Source organism: Xenopus laevis, chromosome 1S (genome assembly GCF_017654675.1).
Source record: "Xenopus laevis strain J_2021 chromosome 1S, Xenopus_laevis_v10.1, whole genome shotgun sequence".
Taxonomy (NCBI): Eukaryota; Metazoa; Chordata; class Amphibia; order Anura; family Pipidae; genus Xenopus; species Xenopus laevis.
Genome location: NC_054372.1, coordinates 126,264,702 through 126,283,645, shown reverse-complemented (window position 1 = coordinate 126,283,645; position 18,944 = coordinate 126,264,702). Strand labels below are relative to the sequence as shown.

Sequence of the window (18,944 nt, the reverse complement as noted above, 5' to 3'; positions counted from 1 at the left end):
CCACCCTCCTAGCCCCCCCACTGACACATTTGCCCACCCTCTGATCCCACTAACTGACACATTCAATCACCCTCCCATCCACCTAAACAACACATTTGCCCACCCTCCCATCACCCTCACGACACATTCATCCACTAGATGGGTGAATGTGTCATTGAGGCTAGTGGGAGGGTAGCTGAATGTGTCGGCTAGGTGGGCTGAGAGAGTGGGTGAAAGTGTCAGTGAGAGAGCTGGGTGGGTGAATGTGTCAGTGCAGAGGATAGAAGGGTGGGTGAATGTGTCAGTAAGGGGGAAAGGAGAGTGGGTGTATGTGTCGATGAAAGGGATGCGAGGGTGGTTGAAAATGTCAGTGGGGGAGTGAGTGTGTTGGTGAATGGGGGTAATGTGTATGTGAGAGGGATGGGGGTTGGGTAAATGGGTCGAGGAGGGGGCTGGGAGGGTGGTTAATTGTGTTAGTGAGGGAGTTGTGTGGGTGGGCGAATGTGTCGGTGAGGGGTGTGGGAGGGTGGGCGAATGTATCAGTGAAGGGTGTGGAAGGGTGGGCGAATGTGTCGGTAAGGGGGCTCGGAAAGTGGGCGAATGTGTTGGTGAGGGGGCTCGGAGGGTGGGCGAAAGTGTCGATGAGGTGGCTGGGAGAGTGGGCGAATATGTCAGTGAGAGAGATGGGAGGATTGGGGAATGTGTCGGTGAAGGGGATGGGAGGATGGGCGAATGTGTTGGTGAGGGGCTGGGAGGAAGGGCGAATGTGGTGCATAGGGGTGGGGAAGGTGGGCAAATATGTCAGAAAGGGGCTGGGAGGGTGGTTGAATGTGTTGGTAAAGGGACTGGGTGGGCGAATGTGTCGGTTAGGGGGCTGGGTGGGTGAATATGTCAGTGAGGGGGTTGAGAGGGTATGTGATTGTTTCGGAGGGGCTGGGTGAATGTGCCAATGAATGGGATGGGTGAATGGGTTAGTGAGTGGAGCCTAGCAGAGGTACTACAGAAAGTGGAACCCAAGTAAGTGTTAGTTGTTTTTAGGAGATGAGATTATGACCTAAGAAGAGCTTATTCTGATAATGCAAACTGAAACACAAAAAAAAGTTAATACGTGATACCTGCTAGAGTGAATGGTATAGGTTTTATCATACAATTTTGCTCAAATTGCCACTCATTATACGTATGATTATCTTAATCAAATACACGTTGAAATATATGATTCTCATCATCTAGCTCCCAAGTTATAGGGGCACCAAGTAATGGAGTACCCAAACCATTGATAGGAGCATGTCAACAGCCCGTACTGATGTAGGAACACCCCATTCATAATTATATAATTTACAGTTTTGTCCCATGGGGGAATTAACCAAACTGTCGATTATATATAGTGAATAAAGTACAACTATTATAAAATATAATGATTTTATAAGTCACCAAGGAGCTCCATGACCTTTTATACAGGTTATGGAACTCCGAGGTTACTTCTATTATCCTTATATTTTTCAACAAGGGGTACTTTATTTATTATAATACACAAGCTTTAATGAGTCATGTGACAAAAATAACATCACTAAGCTCCGTTTATAACCGATGACATCACTAAGAGCCATTAATAAGAATATAGTTTACAGGATATTCATGACTTTTGTGTATTATATATGTATATATCAACTATATCGGTAACACAAGAATCACAATCACAATAGAATTCTAGTGGTGTAAACTAGTCCACCAAAAAATGTTCTGTGTTGTCAGCATTTACTTCATGGCCTGCTTGCTACTAAACTTCAGAGAAAATATAAGGATAATTGATCTTGGTCATCTCTTGCTCTGTATGCCCTATGCCTTCACACATACCAGTTTATATAACTGCACTTCTTATATTATTATATGTGATATTTCTGTGTTATTTAATATAGCTTCTGAGACTCCCAATCACCTGCCTTGGGTTGTCTATATAGAGGACACTTAATTTTGGGGGTCTTAGTCAGGCCCAGACGGACAAGCTGTGGTTTCTGGCAAATGCCAAAGAGGCTGAGATGTTATAGGCAGTCACCATTCATTGAGCTAATGAGGACATTAAGGTCTCTCTTATTTGAAATGCTAAGGACCAGTTTTTATATCCCAGTCCGGACCTGAATCTTAGTGTCCCTTTAGAACTTACCCATCATCAGTGAGTGTCTCCATCATTCCCCTCTTGAGCCGTGCACAATTAAATATAATTGTGGGGAGCCCATGGAGACAAGGGAGTATAATCAGAATTTTTTTTTTAATTAAAATTCATACTGCAGAAAACTGTATGGCAAGAACATACAGAGCACAATGACCAGCATTCTAAAACTGAGGACAAGGATAACTAGGTTCTTAAATCCTGGTCCAATGTCCTTGAACCAACTTGTAAATGCTGTACACCGAAGATTACACCGAAGACTATCAGGATAATACCACAAACAATAAATGCAAATAATATTAATAATACACTTCAATTTAATTCATCATTCCTCGTATATAGGGGTGTGTGCATATCTACATAATATTTAAATATATAGAAAATAAGGGTAAATAAGATTGAGTTTAAAAGATCTGTTAAGAGATTACATATAACTTACCCTAACGTACCTTAATAGGCAGAGTCGGACTGGACCCGCTCCCTGCACTTCTTCATGTCGCGACCTCCCTTCTTCGAGTCAGTTACAGCAAAAACACAGTGTGCTCTGTTTATTGATCACACCAGTCGAACAAAAGATAACTAGGGTAAGTTTGTAAATGGCAAAGGTGGCAGCACTAGTTTCATATCGGTGACTTCATTTCCCCCTTTAATAAAGCCCTTTATTTAATGGAACTGTATTTTTCCCTGCAGACACGATTGTATCAAAAAAATGAAAACAATGTCCCCAATAAATATGCATGACTATTGGAGTCTTATCCCCTTTTTATTATATTAAACCTCTTTTGTTTTTCCTCCGCAGATATTGAAGACTGCCCAGTCTAGAATAGCTCGTTGCTAGAATACCTGCATTACAGAAACCAGCAAATGGTAAGAATAACAAGTAAAGCAAAATATATAAAGGGCATCATAAATATACAAAATATCATCAGGGTGTTCTTTAGGTAGGCTCTTGATTGGAGCAGTTCCTGGTTGTTACTAAAATATGTATATATTTATGTACAATGTTGCTTTTATATTTGGTATGGTGTTCTATCTTACCTATGGATGATAATCACAATGCCTATAAACTTGAACTTGGATTCACATTCACGCTTGGACTATACACACTGTTCACTGTTGATGAACTGCATTATAAAAGACTTATAAAGCCGTTAACGAGGACTAATGGGTTAATGGGTTCCATACTCTGACTGGCCCATGCTCCCTGGTGTGCCATACTCTGCCTGCCCTATTCTCCTTGGGTGTGCCATACTCTGCCTGTGTCTGCCATACTCTGCCTGTGTGTGCCCTACTCTGCGTGTGGAACATAAGCCTGGTATTTGTTGTGGGGGTTTGTTGCATTGGGAAATTATTGTTAGGGGCCCCTAACGTGTTTATGTGCTGGGGGTTGTGTTATCCACGGGGGGTGAGGCATATGGATTTAAGGTTATGTCTTAAAATGACAACTTTTTTCACATACAGTATGAGTGACAAGTGATATCCCTGCTATAAGCATCAACCATTTGGTTTTTTGGTGGGCTGTCACCATTAGTGTGGACATGGTCTTGTGGTAACATGGGTGTGCTTTAAAAACTGGCTTCCATTAGTATCTGGCTATCCCCAATGCTTGTTCAGGAAAGACTAGAGAAATTGAAACTATGGGGAAGCCAAAAAATAAAAGCAGATCCAGCATCAAGGCACTATCCAAAGAGCTGGTAAAACATTGTCGCAATGGGTATAGCGATGAGAATAAAAAGGATACGTTTCAGGGAGAATATATTTACCACTTAATATTTCCTATAAAATACACCCTACACTTGAGCTTTATTACACTTCCAGCAGCAGATGGGCCTACTTTTATACTTTACTATAAGTATTCTCATAGCAACCTATTAGAAATGGCCATTGGTACAGTGCCATATACTGTTCATATCAGTGATGCTCCAAATTCATAATTTCAATTATACTTTTTTAATCTGCAACAAAAAAAATAATTAAAAACCTGGTTGCTAGGTTCCTTGACCTTAGCAACAAGCTATTTATATGAAAGTCGGAATGAAATATGAATATGGGACCTTGCTGTATGCCCTAAACTCATTTGCCATCACCTCCCTTCCAATTGTCCCCCATGCCATGAGTCCCTGCTGCCCACCCATGGTTCCAGACTTGGATAAAGGGAGCATGTTTTTAGCTACAATGTTGGTACATAAGAGCAGGGCCAATACCCGGGGGGCAGAGGGGCAATTCTCTAAGGAGCCTGTTATTACTTGTTACACAAATTAATCATCTTGTGGTGTTGTACAGGGGTTCCTAAATGCTTCCTTCAGTAGAAAATGTGAACTGACAAAACCAACTGTGAAATCCCTAGGCATGAAGTCACCTCTCTTATATGGGGACTTGCTGTATGTCCCCCACTTATTTGCTATCACCTCCTCAATTGTCCCCCATGGTACAAGCCCCTGCTTGCAGCAGGAGCCTGTCATTACATGGAACACAAATTAAGCATCTTATGGTGTGGTACAGGGGTTCCCAAATGCTTCCTTCAGTAGAAAATGTGGATATTTGCTGGCAGCCCTGCATAACTGACAAATCCTTAGTCTGTGTCTCCCATCCAGACACAGGCTTCTCCCAAGCCCATTTTAGGGGACAAATCTCAAAATTCACTATAATCAGGGAGAGGAGCATCATCTGCTCGTCATGGGGGCATCACACAACCTTTTCCCTGCTTTTTTTCACTAACGTATGGGTTGTTTGGCAAGCAATCTCTCAGAGGGAATATACAGTTAACACAGAACCAACCAACTGACAAAACCAACTGTGAAATCCCTAGGCATGAAGTCACCTCTCTTATATGGGACCTTGCTGTATGTCCTCCACTTATTTGCTATCACCCCCTCAATTGTCAAGCCCCTGCTGCCCACCCCTACTTCCAGACTTGGATAAAGGGAACGTGTATTTAGCTACAATGCTGGTACATAAGAGCAGGGCAGATGGGAAAACACTAAGGAGCCTGTCAGTACCGGGAACACTGTGAAATCCCTAGGCATGAAGTCACCTCTCTTATATGGGACCTTGCTGTATGTCCTCCACTTATTTGCTATCACCCCCTCAATTGTCCCCCATGGTACAAGCACCTGTTGCCCACCTCTAGTTCCAGACTTGGATAAAGGGAGCATGTATTTAGCTACAATGCTGGTACATAAGCGCAGGGCATATAACTGGGGGCAAGTTCTTTAAGGAGCCTGTCATTACATGGAACACAAATTAAACACCTTATAGTGTGGTACAGGGGTTGCTAAATGCTTCCTTCAGTAGAAAATGTGGATATTTGCTGGCAGCCCTGCATAACTGACAAATCCTGGGTCTGTGTCTCCTAACCAGTACTAAGAATCAAAGCATCTCCCAAACCCATTTTAGGGGAAAAATTCTAAATCCACTAAAATCAATTACAGGCTCATCATTTGCTAATCTGGGGGGGCATCACCCAACTATTTCCCCTCTTTTTGTCACTAAAATAAGGGTTGTTTGACAAAAAATCCCTCAGAAGGAAAGCACACATACCTCTCACCTCAGGGCCAACCAACGGACTGAAGTAACTGTCACATTCCCAGGTAAGATGTCAATCTGTTCCCTGCTCTTAAAGGGCAAGTTTACCCTATTGATGAGGGAATTTTATATGGCATTAATTTGCCCCTAGATGTGCAGTACATACACAGCTTATTATGCACACAGAACATTGATTTGTATGTGTGGCCTATTGAGTCAGTGTAGTTACTTTGCTGCCATATCTGTAAACTAGCCATGGTACAGATTTGGGTTCCTTTTTGGGGCTTTGGCTGGTTTTTGTTTTCCATATAAAAAATATGATCAATGTTGGGTTTATATATTCAAACCCATAATGGATTCTGGCCCACAAGTCCTTCTTGGATTTGAATAAATACTCAAATTGAGCCTGGCCCCGAAGTTCCCCCTGGGCCTGATTTGAACCATTCAGATTGACTCTGATATTAACCAGACGGCTTTATTTGAGGTATACGTTAATACAGAGTATTACAATACAGAGTAAATAATAGCTTGTACATCCTGAAAGGTTGTGAGGTTGTGGGGGAACAATTTGCAATAGAGCATGTTCCGTGGGGCAGATCCTGTGGCATCCAATCATTATCGTTGTTTTAGCAAGAATGCTAAACTGCAGGACTGCATTTATAAAGCCCCTCTATCCATGTAAAGTAAAACTACTTGTAACATTAGCGCAATAGGCAAATAAGTTGCATCTGCTGTGCCAGCACAGAGGGCAGAATGGGGATGTTTCTGACACTATATGTAACGTTCTTGGCCTTGCACTAGGAATCTTGTGACGTGAGACAACAAATGGATTCCTTGTTCTGTATAAACATTCTACAACCCTAAAAACAGAATAGCCCTTGAGAACCATGAGTTCTAAATTCCTTCTACAACCTCCTGATAACTACAGTTTGTACAGTTGGCCCTAACGTGCCCTGCCTGCCTCTCTCTGTGCATGTTGGGTAATGTTGTTTTTGTTCAACAGTTTGCTGGCTGCCACGATTAAGGTAAGACTACAATACCCAGCATGCAATGGGACTGACTTGTATAGATAGAAGCTCCCTTTCTCTGTATGGCCCTACCTGTCAGTGCAGAATGACTGGGGTTAAGTTGCTCCTCTCTGGAGGCAGGACAAACTAAGGACTTTTCCTTCTCCTCCTTCCAGTGTTATCACCTCTCTTGTTAGTTTTTTTAGTTTGTCCTGCCTTGGAGACAGAAGTATTTCCTTTACACTTAAATGCTTAAGAGCTGCCCTCTCAGGTAGAGCTACTACTTAAATCACAATCTCAAGTAAGTATCTACTGAGTTTTACCTGAGATCACAGAGAGTTACTGACACCTGTAATTAAACTTTTTTTTACATCTATTATAATATTGGCTTTGCAAGCTACTTCTAACTTTGCCATAAAGTATTTGCATGATGCTTTTACATTACCTGTCTGATCCCCCATGTTCCTGTATGAGGGGGCTGCCATATTTGTGCAGCAGGAGTCCGTTAGCATTAGAAACTGTAACTAACAGGCTGAGATGGGACAGTCAGGTTGGCAAAGTCAGAGTGTCAGAGAGTCAGGCTTAGGAACGACAACTAACAATTATATACAAAAACAAACCTCTCAGCAAAAAAATGATCAACATGACCTATAGGTAACATTAAATGTACATTCATATGCTAAAATTCATTTTTTAGTGTCAGTATCACTTTAATTCAGAAGTTTGAGCCCTGTTTACAGAGTGCTCCCTCAAATCAGTTCACTCCTTATCTCGGTTGAGCCCTTACATCACGTAGGCACGATTAATCAGCGCTGCATCTACCGGATTGATTCCGTGCTTCCATGACTTAGGAGGCTAATGTGTGGCCCTTCAGTAATTTCCTACATCCAGTGGACAAGATGCGTGTAGACTTTGCCAAGATTAGTACATTAATTACTGTGAATGTCCCTTTATGAATACTATTTTTTTGTCCAGTCAGCAATGAGATAACTCTGCATTTGTTTAAAACAACGAATTGTGCTTAGAGCAGACAATATGTTTTTGGCTCTGGAGAGACTAGGTACCTGTATCTCTAGGCCACGGCTGCAATACATAAACAGTGATAAAGAGCGGCCTGTGTTATGGCTACAGGAGCTGTCCAGGTGCTGAAAATACTCTCACTCTTTCACATGTAGCGAGTCAATAATAAGGAGCTGCGCCACATTACCAACACACAAAGTAGCACAGTGCCAGGCCTCATTAGTATGTACAAGGGCTGGACAGGCGTGTGAGGCAACAAGTGATATACAAATCACCACTGTTCCTGCAGGACTTCATTTATAAAGTACAGTAGCAGGTGCTACATTTTAAAGTTGGTTTGAACATTCTGTACTGTTGTAGAGTACTGTTAACACTTGGTAACATTATTATTATTGCTTCTTTAACCTGTATAGCACATCTATTTCGATATCAACTGAGCATAACAGTTGGGGGCTTGTTGCCTATAGCAGCAGCCTCTGGGAAGGGACTGTTTCTGTGGTATGGCAGGTATAGTAGGGAGAGATGGTGCCTATAGTATCAGTGGAATAATAGTCTCTGGGAAGGGACTGCGGCTGTGGGATAAAAAGTATAGTAAGGAAGAGATGGTGCTTATAAAAGCAATGGGGATAATATTCTCTGGGAAGGGACTGTGGCTGTGGGATAGCAAGTATAGTTGAAAGAGGTGGTACCTTTGGTAACAGTGGGGATAATATTGTAACATAGCAGTTATAGTAGGAAAAGATGGTGCCTATGGTAACAGTGGGGATAATATTCTCTGGGAAGGCACGAATGGTTCAGCTCAATCTAGTCAGTGGCTGACTCAGGATATGATTCAAAAAGCTTTAATAAAATTAATGTAAACAAGGCTCCAGGGCCTGATGGCATACACACCCATTTTTAGCACTAAGTACATAAGGTCCCACTGTATATCAAGATCATTTTGCAATATAGGAGGGGTCTAGTTTTCACAGCTGTTTATTAAACAATGGAGCAAAATGTAGAGTGATGTGTATACAAGCAGCTCTGTATAAATATATATATATATATATATATATATATATATATATACACATCCTATGACACCATGCAGGATAAAGTGACTTCCCCTTGAAGCCATATTAAGCACTGCGTATCTTGACAGCGCTATATAAATAAATGATGATGATGATGATGATATTGCCACTCTGTACCCTGATATCTCCCAATGCAGATCCTAGTCATGAGCTTCCTTTCCTTCCACCGACTATGCTATTGTAAACAGTGTTTGCTTATATCTTTCTGTAGTCTAGCTGGAGTCAGAATCAGGAGTGCAGAGAAACAGCATGATAACCAGCCTTAAGCCTATTGGGCCCATGGGGTCCCCCAATTATGGGGGCCAGACTATGCCATGAAATGCTTAGGGATTAATGGGGTGGTTCACCTTTAAGGTGACTTTTTAGTATGTTACAGAATGGCCAATTCTAAACGACTTCTCAGACGGTCTTCTCTTTTCTGACCGTTTCACTGACCCAATCTAAAAAAAACAAATGCTCTGTAAAGCTACATATTTATTGTTATTGCTACTTTTCATTACTCATCTATCTATTCAGAGCCTCTCCTATTCATACTCCAGTCTTATAATCAAATCGGCTCATGGTTGTTAGGGTAATTAAAACCTTAGCAATCTATTCAGAGCCTCTCCTATTCATACTCCAGTCTTATAATCAATTCAGCTCATGGTTGTTAGGGTAATTAAAACCTTAGCAACCAGATTGGTGAAATTACAAAGTGGAAATCTGCTGAATAAAAAGCTAAATAACTCAAAAACCACAAATAATAAAAAACTTAAAGCAATTGCAAATTGTCTCAGGATATCACTCTCTATATCATACTAAAAGTTAATTTAATGGTGAACAGCCCCTTAAATGGAATAAGGGAGAATATTACCATGGCCTGGGTTCGGGCACTCACACTGCACAAATCCTAGGCACAGGGCAAACAGAGTGCAATGATCTGCTCATTGTAAGCTCAGCTTAGGAAGTTCCCCCGCACACCCTGGCTCTAGAGAGGACATTAAACAACACATCACTATGTGCAGCTTGCAGGAAAGCCAGGGACGGGTCCCCTGAGGCCCAAGTTTAATGCCCGGGTGGGAGAGAGGGGAGACCTCCAGGTTTAGGGGTGAGAGATAATGAGCAATTCTGATTTCTTGCTATCATTTCCTATTATCATGCTGGCATTTATAGAATTGTGTGTTCCTCCTTAAAAACATGTGAATATATGTTGCAGGAGAACATCTATTTCTGGGAACTGGAAAGCAAACACTGGCTCTGCAATACTGGAACAGATCGCCGCTGACAGGTGAGTACGGCTCATCCAACTCAGCAGAAACCTAAGAAACCTAAGTTTGCTCATAGCCTGTACAGAGAGATCCCATTAAAGTATGGCAACATAGGTACCGTATCCCCTGTACTCAGCACAATTCAGCAGGAACAGCCCACTAAGTCAGTGGGATGTGCGCAGCCCTTTATAATACTGATCAAGCTCCAATCCTTTCTGTACAATGTAAGGAGAAAAGCCCAGAAGCAGGAAGCCCATGGATTATCAGTAAATTCTAAATAGCAAGCTGTTACATACCGTAGTTACATAGTTAAATTGGGTTGAAAAAAGACAAAGTCCATCCATACACACCCCCTCCCTACTTTTAATTAAATTCTATATACCCATACCTATACCAACTATAGAGCTTAGAATCACAATAGCCTTTGATATTCTGTCTGTCCAAAAAATCATCCAAGCCATTCTTAAAGGCATTAACTGAATCAGCCATCACAATATCACCCGGCAGTGCATTCCACAACCTCACTGTCCTGACTGTGAAGAACCCCCTACATTGCTTCAAATGAAAGTTCTTTTCTTCTAGTCTAAAGGGGTGGCCTCTGGTGCTGTGATCCACTTTATGGGTAAAAAGTTCCCCTGCTATTTGTCTATAATGTCCTCTAATACACATGTAAAGTATAGTCAGGTCCCCTCGCAAGCGCCTTTTTTCCAGAGAAAACAACCCCAACCTTGACAGTCTACCCTCATAATTTAAGTCTTCCATCCCTCTAGTTGCACGTCTCTGCACTCTCTCCAGCTCATTTATATCCCTCTTAAGGACTGGAGTCCAAAACTGCACTGCATACTCCAGATGAGGCCTCACCAGGGACCTATAAAGAGGTATAATTATGTTTTCATCCCTTGAGTTAATGCCCTTTTTTATGCAAGACAGAACTTTATTTGCTTTAGTAGCCACAGAATGACACTGCCCACAATTAGACAACGTGTTATCTAGAAAGACCCCTAGATCCTTCTCATTTAAGGAAACTCCCAACACATTGCCATTTAGTGTATATCTTGCATTTATGTTATTTTTGCCAAAGTGCATAACCTTGCATTTATTAACATTGAACCCCATTTTCCAGTTTGCTGCCCAGTTTTCCAGTTTAGACAAATCACTCTGCAAAGTGGCAGCATCCTGCATGGAACCTATAGTTCTGCACAATTTAGTATCATCTGCAAAAATAGAAACAGTACTTTCAATGCCCACATCCAGGTCATTAATAAACAAGTTGAAAAGCAAGGGACCTAGTACAGAGCCCTGCGGTACTCCACTAACAACACTGGTCCAATTAGAAAATGTTCCATTTACCACCACTCTTTGTAGTCTATCTTTTAGCCAGTTCTCTATCCAGATACAAATACTATGTTCCAGGCCAACATTCCTTAATTTAACCAGTAACCTTTTGTGTGGCACTGTATCAAATGCTTTAGCAAAGTCTAAGTAAATCACATCCACTGCCATCCCAGAATCGAGGTCTCTACTTACATTCTCATAAAAAGATCTGGCAAGATCTATTACGCATAAAACCATGCTGGCATACACTCATAGTATTATGATTTGCTATGAAATCCAGTATCTTATCCTTTATTAACCCTTCGAAAAGCTTTCCTACCACTGACGTCAGACTAACTGGCCTATAGTTTTGAGGCTGAAAACGGGATCCTTTTTTGAATAGAGGCACCACATTAGCAATTCGCCAGTCTCTCGGGACTATGCAAGATCTAAATGAATCGTGAAAAATTAAGTAAAGATGTTTGGCAATCACAGAGCTAAGCTCGCTAATTACCCTGTTGTTGCACTACAGTTCCCAAACAATTGAGTAATAGTTCCTGCACAGAGACCAATCCCAGGGTCCAGAATCACTTTCCTTTCTAGGAAATCTGTGATCGTCTCTGTTCCAGTCTCCATCTCCAGACCCCTCCGCTACATAGCTCTGTGAGTATGTTCAGCGGGGGACAATGCCTTGTCCTTGGAATGGGGTCACGCTCTAGCAATGATTTCCTCTTGCACCCTCTCCCTCTCTGTGAAGTGACTACAGAGAACAAATAGCAAAATAACCTTCATCCCACGTACATTTTTGTCAGACGATTATGTTTTCCAAAGTCATGAGCACAAACGGTTCCTGGGTATTGAACTGCCCTGGGAAATAGGGGAGGTGAGAGCTGCAGAGGGGAGCAAATCAGGACTAGGGGTAGCCAGAAGAATTTTGAACAAGTACCTGCCCAGCACCCCCACATTGTTGCGCCCTAGGCAGGTGCCGCTTCTGCCTACCCCTAGCCCTGATTGCAGGTTATCTCTTAAGCCTATGGGGAAAATCTAAAGTTAGTCTAAATATATTTTTCTCATTGAATCGAATGGACCCTTTTTGATGTGTTATTACGGCAGAGCGTTTAACCCTTATGTCACTCTGCTGCTGACTTTAATAAATTGTCAAAATCTGCACCTTTTCATAAACAGAAATAATATTTAGAAAAAGATATCTCTATTTAAATCTGCATAGTTAATGGTCTGAATTTTAGCCACTCAGCCCCTTAGTGTGCAATAGTAATGGGCGAATTTATTCGGCAGGCGCGAATTCGTGGCAAATTCGCCGCCAGCGAATAAATTTGCGAAACGCCCGCGAAAATTCGGTGCAAAAACGAGACGCCGGCGCCGTTTCGTGATTTTTCGCCATTTCGCGCGAAATTCGCAAATTTTTCAGCGAAGCGAAATTGCGCAAATTCGCCCATCACTAGTGTGCAAATATCACAGGGAATATATTAATACTGATATATAATTCACCAAATACAGTCATATGAAAAAGTTTGGGAACCCCTCTCAGCCTGCATAATAATTCACTCCACTTTAAACAAAAAAGATAACAGTGGCATGTCTTTCATTTCCCAGGAACATCTGAGTATTGGGGTGATTTCTGAACAAAGATTTTTAGTGAAGTAGTATTTAGTTGGGTACCCTTGTAATTTTACTGATTTGAATGCATGTAACTGCTCAATACTGATTACTGACAACGCCAAATTGGTTGGATTAGCTTGGATAAGCATTGAACTTCATAGCCAGGTGTGTCCCATCATTACAAAATATATTTAAGGTGACCAATTGCAAGTTGTGCTTCTGTTTGACTCTCCTCTGGAGAGTGACAGCATGGAATCCTCAAAGCAGCATATGCGGAGGTTTGTGAGAATGGTTACAGACAACCCAAAGATCACCTTCAAAGACCTTCAAGAATCTTGCTCAAGATGGTGTATCTGTACATCGTTCTACAATTTAGCACAATTTGCAAAAAGAACATCTGTTTGGCAGGGTAATGAGAAAAAAGCCCTTTCTGCACCCACGCCACAAACAGAGTCGCTTGTTGTATGGAAAAGCTCGTTTAGACAAGCCTCAGTCAGTGCTTTGGACTGATGAGACAAAAGTTGAGTTATTTGGTCATAACACAGTGCTTTGTATGGCGGAAGAAGAACACCTTATTCCAAGAAAAACACCTGCTACCTACTGTCAAATTTGGTGGAGGTTCCATCATGCTGTGGGACTGTGTGGCTAGTTCAGGGACTGGGGTTCTTGTTAAAGTTGAGGGTCAGTTGAATTCAAGCCAATATCAACAAATTCTTATGGATAATGTTCAAGCATCAGTCACAAAGTTGAAGTTATGCAGAGGTTCGTTGGATATTCCAACAAGACAATGACCCTAAAAACACTTTGAAATGTACAAAGGCATTTATGCAGAGGTAGAAGTACAATATTGTGAAATGGCTGTCACAGTCCCCCGACTTGAATATCATCGGAAATTTATGGGATGATTTGAAGCAGGCTGTCCATGCTTGGCAGCTATCAAATTAAACTGAACTGGAGAGATTTTGTATGGACGAATGGTCAAAAATACCCCCATCCAGAATCCAGACACTCATCAAAGGCTATAGGAGGTGTCTAGAGGCTGTTACATTTGCAAAAGGAGGCTCAACTAAGTACTGATGTAATATCTCTCTTGGGGTGCCCAAATTTATGCATCTGTCTAACAAAACTCCAAAGAATTAAGAGGAGTTCCCAAACCTTTTTGTATGACTGTATATTGGCCCATGAGTTTGTGTACAGAGTACTTATTGCCCATGAGTTAGTGCACATTGGTGATTTCTTCTCTATTATTAATGCCTTATGGTCACACCCACCCTAGATTAATGGTCATCTCTGTTATTTACAATGTGTCTTCTTCAATATAAAAAAATGCCATCATGAAAAAAAGTGTCCTTGTATCATGGTTTTTTTTCAGCCTCTTTTAATAGCAAAGAAAATGATGTCTTCTTACAAAATGCAAAGTAAGTCATTAGCATAAGCATTCTATTAATTTTTTATAAAATATCTTTATTGTTTGCACCAAGCAGAAACATGTTAGATAACTGAATAAAACATCCCAATACCATTGTAGATGAGGCCACAAAAATAATTTATAGTAGGTCTACTTATTCCTCGACCATCCAGTGATCAGAAGTGTAGATTAAGCATTACAATACTTTAAACCTTTAACAGTTTACACTTCCTCCCCCCTCCCATCCTGGACCCCCACATCATTCCACCAAAGGTTGTTTCATATGGTTGATTATCAGAGCATTAATGGGTATTCTCATGTGCTAGAGTTCCCACCAGAGCAGGGGTGTCCAAACTTTTTGCAACGAGGGCCAGATTTGGTGAGGTGAATATGAGTGGGGGGCGACCATTCAACCTGACATTCTTTGAACCATTAACATCATTTAGCCGTAGCCGTAATATTTGGGCACATTAGTGAAATGATCTGCCACTTGGTCTATACTGCTGCCTGTGTGCTGAAGGTGTTGGCAATAGACAAGTACTGGCACGTAGTGAAGCGCTGCGTGACGTCATTTCGTGGCTTCGCCGATTTACTAAAGGATGCTGGCGTAAATTTGCTAGCGAAGTGGACCTACTCTAACGTAACTTCGCACCCTTACCCCAGATGAAGTTGCGCTATGGCGAAGGGACGTAACTACGCTAATTCACTAACTTGCACATTTTACTGAACGTACTCAGACCAGGCGAAGTGCAATAGAGTAGATAGGGATTGCTTCAAAAAAAGTTGAAACTTTTTCTAAGTCGAAAAAAACGCTGGCTTCTTTTACTTTTTTAAGGGTGATTGGCTGAAAAAGATCGTACATTAAGGGGCACATTTACTTAGGGTTAAATATTGAGGGTTAATTAACCCTCGATATTCGACCGTCGAAGTAAAATCCTTCGACTTCGAATATCGAAGTCGAAGGATTTACCGCATTTAGTACGATCGAAGGATTTTGCTCGAACTATTAAATCTTTCAAATCGAACGATTCGAAGGATTTTAATCCATCGATCGAACGATTTTCCTTCGATCACAAATTGGCTAGAAAGCCTATGGGGACCTTCCCCATAAGCTAACATTGATGTGTGGTAGGTTTTAGGTGGCGACGTAGGTGGTCGAAGTTTTTTTAAAGAGACAGTACTTCGACTATCGAATGGTCGAATAGTTGAACGATTTTTACTCCGAATTGTTAGATTCTAAGTCGAAGTAGCCAATTCGATGGTCGAAGTAGCCAAAAATAAATTTGAAGTATTTTTTATTCTAATCCTTCACTCGAGCTTAGTAAATGTGCCCAAAAGGGTTGAATTAAAAATTTGAATTTTTTACTTTTTTTTATGGTCAAAACTGTCCAATTCGACTAGGGAGTTATTCAAATTTGATTCAAGTTTTTCTAAAAAATTAAATTTTCAGGATTTATCATACTCTGGCCTCGAATTTGACTATTCACCACCTAAAATCGGCCAAATTGTTGTTTAAGTCAATGGGAGATCAATTTTGAGTTGTTTGCAGCCTTCCTGACAATCAAGTTTTTTTTAGAGAAAACAACTCAAATCGAGTTTTTTCAATTCTATCGAGTTTGAATTAGATTAAAAAATTGGAATTAGAATTTTCAATTTGACCCTTAATAAATCTGCCCCTATTGTTAGGTGTGCATATAGAGAGAGAGAGTGAGTGAGTGAGTGAGTGTGTGTGTGTGTATACACACACACAAACAACTGGATCGGTGCACTCAGAGTACAAATAAATGCCTAGTTGCTGGAAATATATACATTTTGGTATCACAAGACCTATGAGTGCAGACTTTTTGCTGTTTTGATATATATTCACAATATAAAAGACTGGCCTCTATGGATACATAATACATGTTTTGGTGCAACATTGTTGCTCTAAACTGCTTGCTACAATGTGCTTTCTTCCATTTCCTCCATCCTCCTTTGTTTTTAACCTCCCTCTTAACCCTTTGCTTTCTTCTCTCTTATTTCACCACACATGCCATTAGCTACTACACCTACCCCCTTGAAGTTGCGAGGTTTATTAGATACCCTCTGGCCCTGTATGTGGTTAGTGACCTAAGTACGCCCCCTACATGTCCTTATGGGAACAGTTTGCTATGCATGTACTGTGACAGCCAATTAACAACCAGCGCTATAAGCGACCATTCGCAAAGTTCGATGCAGTAGTGACAGGATGGAACAGCTGGTGCAGGGAGCTGCGCTTGCTGTATCCACTCGTGTCCTGCGTACCCTTCTTTTCAGCATCTACCATACCCCCTGATGGACACAGGGGGGGGGGGTGTCTTCGTGGTCCCGCGCCTCCAGTGCGGTTTGTAAACAAATAGTTGCTATCCTACGGCCTTAGAGATACGGAGGGGCGTATGTAGGGCGTATGTAAGTCAGATGCGCTGTAATGCGCACACCCACCTCTACACGGTCGCGTGATTGGGTAATAAGGCTCAGTATGCATAGGGCAACCGTATTGGCTATAGCTTTACTTGGCACAGTGAATTTCCTCATCTCACTTAACCCTTTACTATCTAAGCCCTAGATTGGCTTGTTTTTATCCTTAGTGCTATACTTCATGCTCCCACTTCTACTCTGTTTCTGTTCCCTCCCCTCTCTTTGAATGACTTTTCCTTGTTGCCTAGCAACGGTTTTGGCGCCCTTTTGGTGTTCTTGTGTTTATAACCAGGTGTAAGATGGGGTCTCTGGTTGCTTGTTTGTATACTCCTGAAGAAGATCTCCGTGAGGGATCGAAACGTCAGTTTAAATAAAAAGTTTTCTTTATTTTTTCCTGAAAATCCTGTGAGTGTCACCATTCTTCCCATATATATCTATCTATCTATCTATCTCTCTCTATATATATATATATATATATATATATATATATATATATATATATATATATATATATATATATATATATATATATATATATATATATATATATACAGTGGTGTGAAAAACTATTTGCCCCCTTCCTGATTTCTTATCTTTTGCATGTTTGTCACACTTAAATGTTTCTGCTCATCAAAAACCGTTAACTATTAGTCAAAGATAACATTATTGAACACAAAATGCAGTTTTTAAATGAAGGTTTACTTTATTAAGAGAGAAAAAAAACTCCAAATCTACATGGGCCTGTGTGAAAAAGTGATTGCCCCCCTTGTTAAAAAATAACTTAACTGTGGTTTATCACACCTGAGTTCAATTTCAAAGGTTATAAAGCCATTTCTAAAGCTTTGGGACTCCAGCGAACCACAGTGAGAGCCATTATCCACAAATGGCAAAAACATGGAACAGTGGTGAACCTTCCCAGGAGTGGCCGGCCGACCAAAATTACCCCAAGAGCGCAGAGACAACTCATCCGAGAGGCCACAAAAGACCCCAGGACAACATCTAAAGAACTGCAGGCCTCACTTGCCTCAATTAAGGTCAGTGTTCACGACTCCACCATAAGAAAGAGACTGGGCAAAAACGGCCTGCATGGCAGATTTCCAAGGCGCAAACCACTTTTAAGCAAAAAGAACATTAAGGCTCGTCTCAATTTTGCTAAAAAACATCTCAATGATTGCCAAGACTTTTGGGAAAATACCTTGTGGACCGACGAGACAAAAGTTGAACTTTTTGGAAGGTGCGCGTCCCGTTACATCTGGCGTAAAAGTAACACAGCATTTCAGAAAAAGAACATCATACCAACAGTAAAATATGGTGGTGGTAGTGTGATGGTCTGGGGTTGTTTTGCTGCTTCAGGACCTGGAAGACTTGCTGTGATAGATGGAACCATGAATTCTACTGTCTACCAAAAAATCCTGAAGGAGAATGTCCGGCCATCTGTTTGTCAACTCAAGCTGAAGCGATCTTGGGTGCTGCAGCAGGACAATGACCCAAAACACACCAGCAAATCCACCTCTGAATGGCTGAAGAAAAACAAAATGAAGACTTTGGAGTGGCCTAGTCAAAGTCCTGACCTGAATCCTATTGAGATGTTGTGGCATGACCTTAAAAAGGCGGTTCATGCTAGAAAACCCTCAAATAAAGCTGAATTACAACAATTCTGCAAAGATGAGTGGGCCAAAATTCCTCCAGAGCGCTGTAAAAGACTCGTTGCAAGTTATCGCAAACGCTTGATTGCAGTTATTGCTGCTAAGGGTGGCCCAACCAGTTATTAGGTTCAGGGGGCAATTACTTTTTCACACAGGTTTGGATTTCTTTTCTCCCTAAATAATAAAAACCCTCATTTAAAAACTGCATTTTGTGTTTACTTGTGTTATCTTTGACTAATAGTTAAATGTGTTTGATGATCAGAAACATTTTGTGTGACAAACATGCAAAAGAATAAGAAATCAGGAAGGGGGCAAATAGTTTTCCACACCACTGTATATATATATATATACACACTATGTGTGTTTATGGATCTATAAAAGGCAAACAGAAGCAGACCCAGCTTACGTTTCTATATTTAGATACAAATGTGATCATTTAAAAATATTAGCTATGGCTCCAGCAGCACAGGTATTAACTAGATGGGCATCAGGAAGTCTTATA

At 41.1% G+C, this 18,944-nt stretch overlaps 1 long non-coding RNA gene across 1 annotated transcript; it reads left to right on the top strand.

Moving 5' to 3' along the window:
* The first annotated feature begins 2,613 nt into the window (after positions 1-2,613).
* Positions 2,614-10,182, top strand: LOC121398709. The gene is made up of 3 exons (XR_005964451.1): positions 2,614-2,730; positions 2,946-3,013; positions 9,967-10,182. It is a non-coding gene; the product is annotated as an uncharacterized LOC121398709 (long non-coding RNA).
* The last annotated feature ends 8,762 nt before the right edge of the window (positions 10,183-18,944 follow it).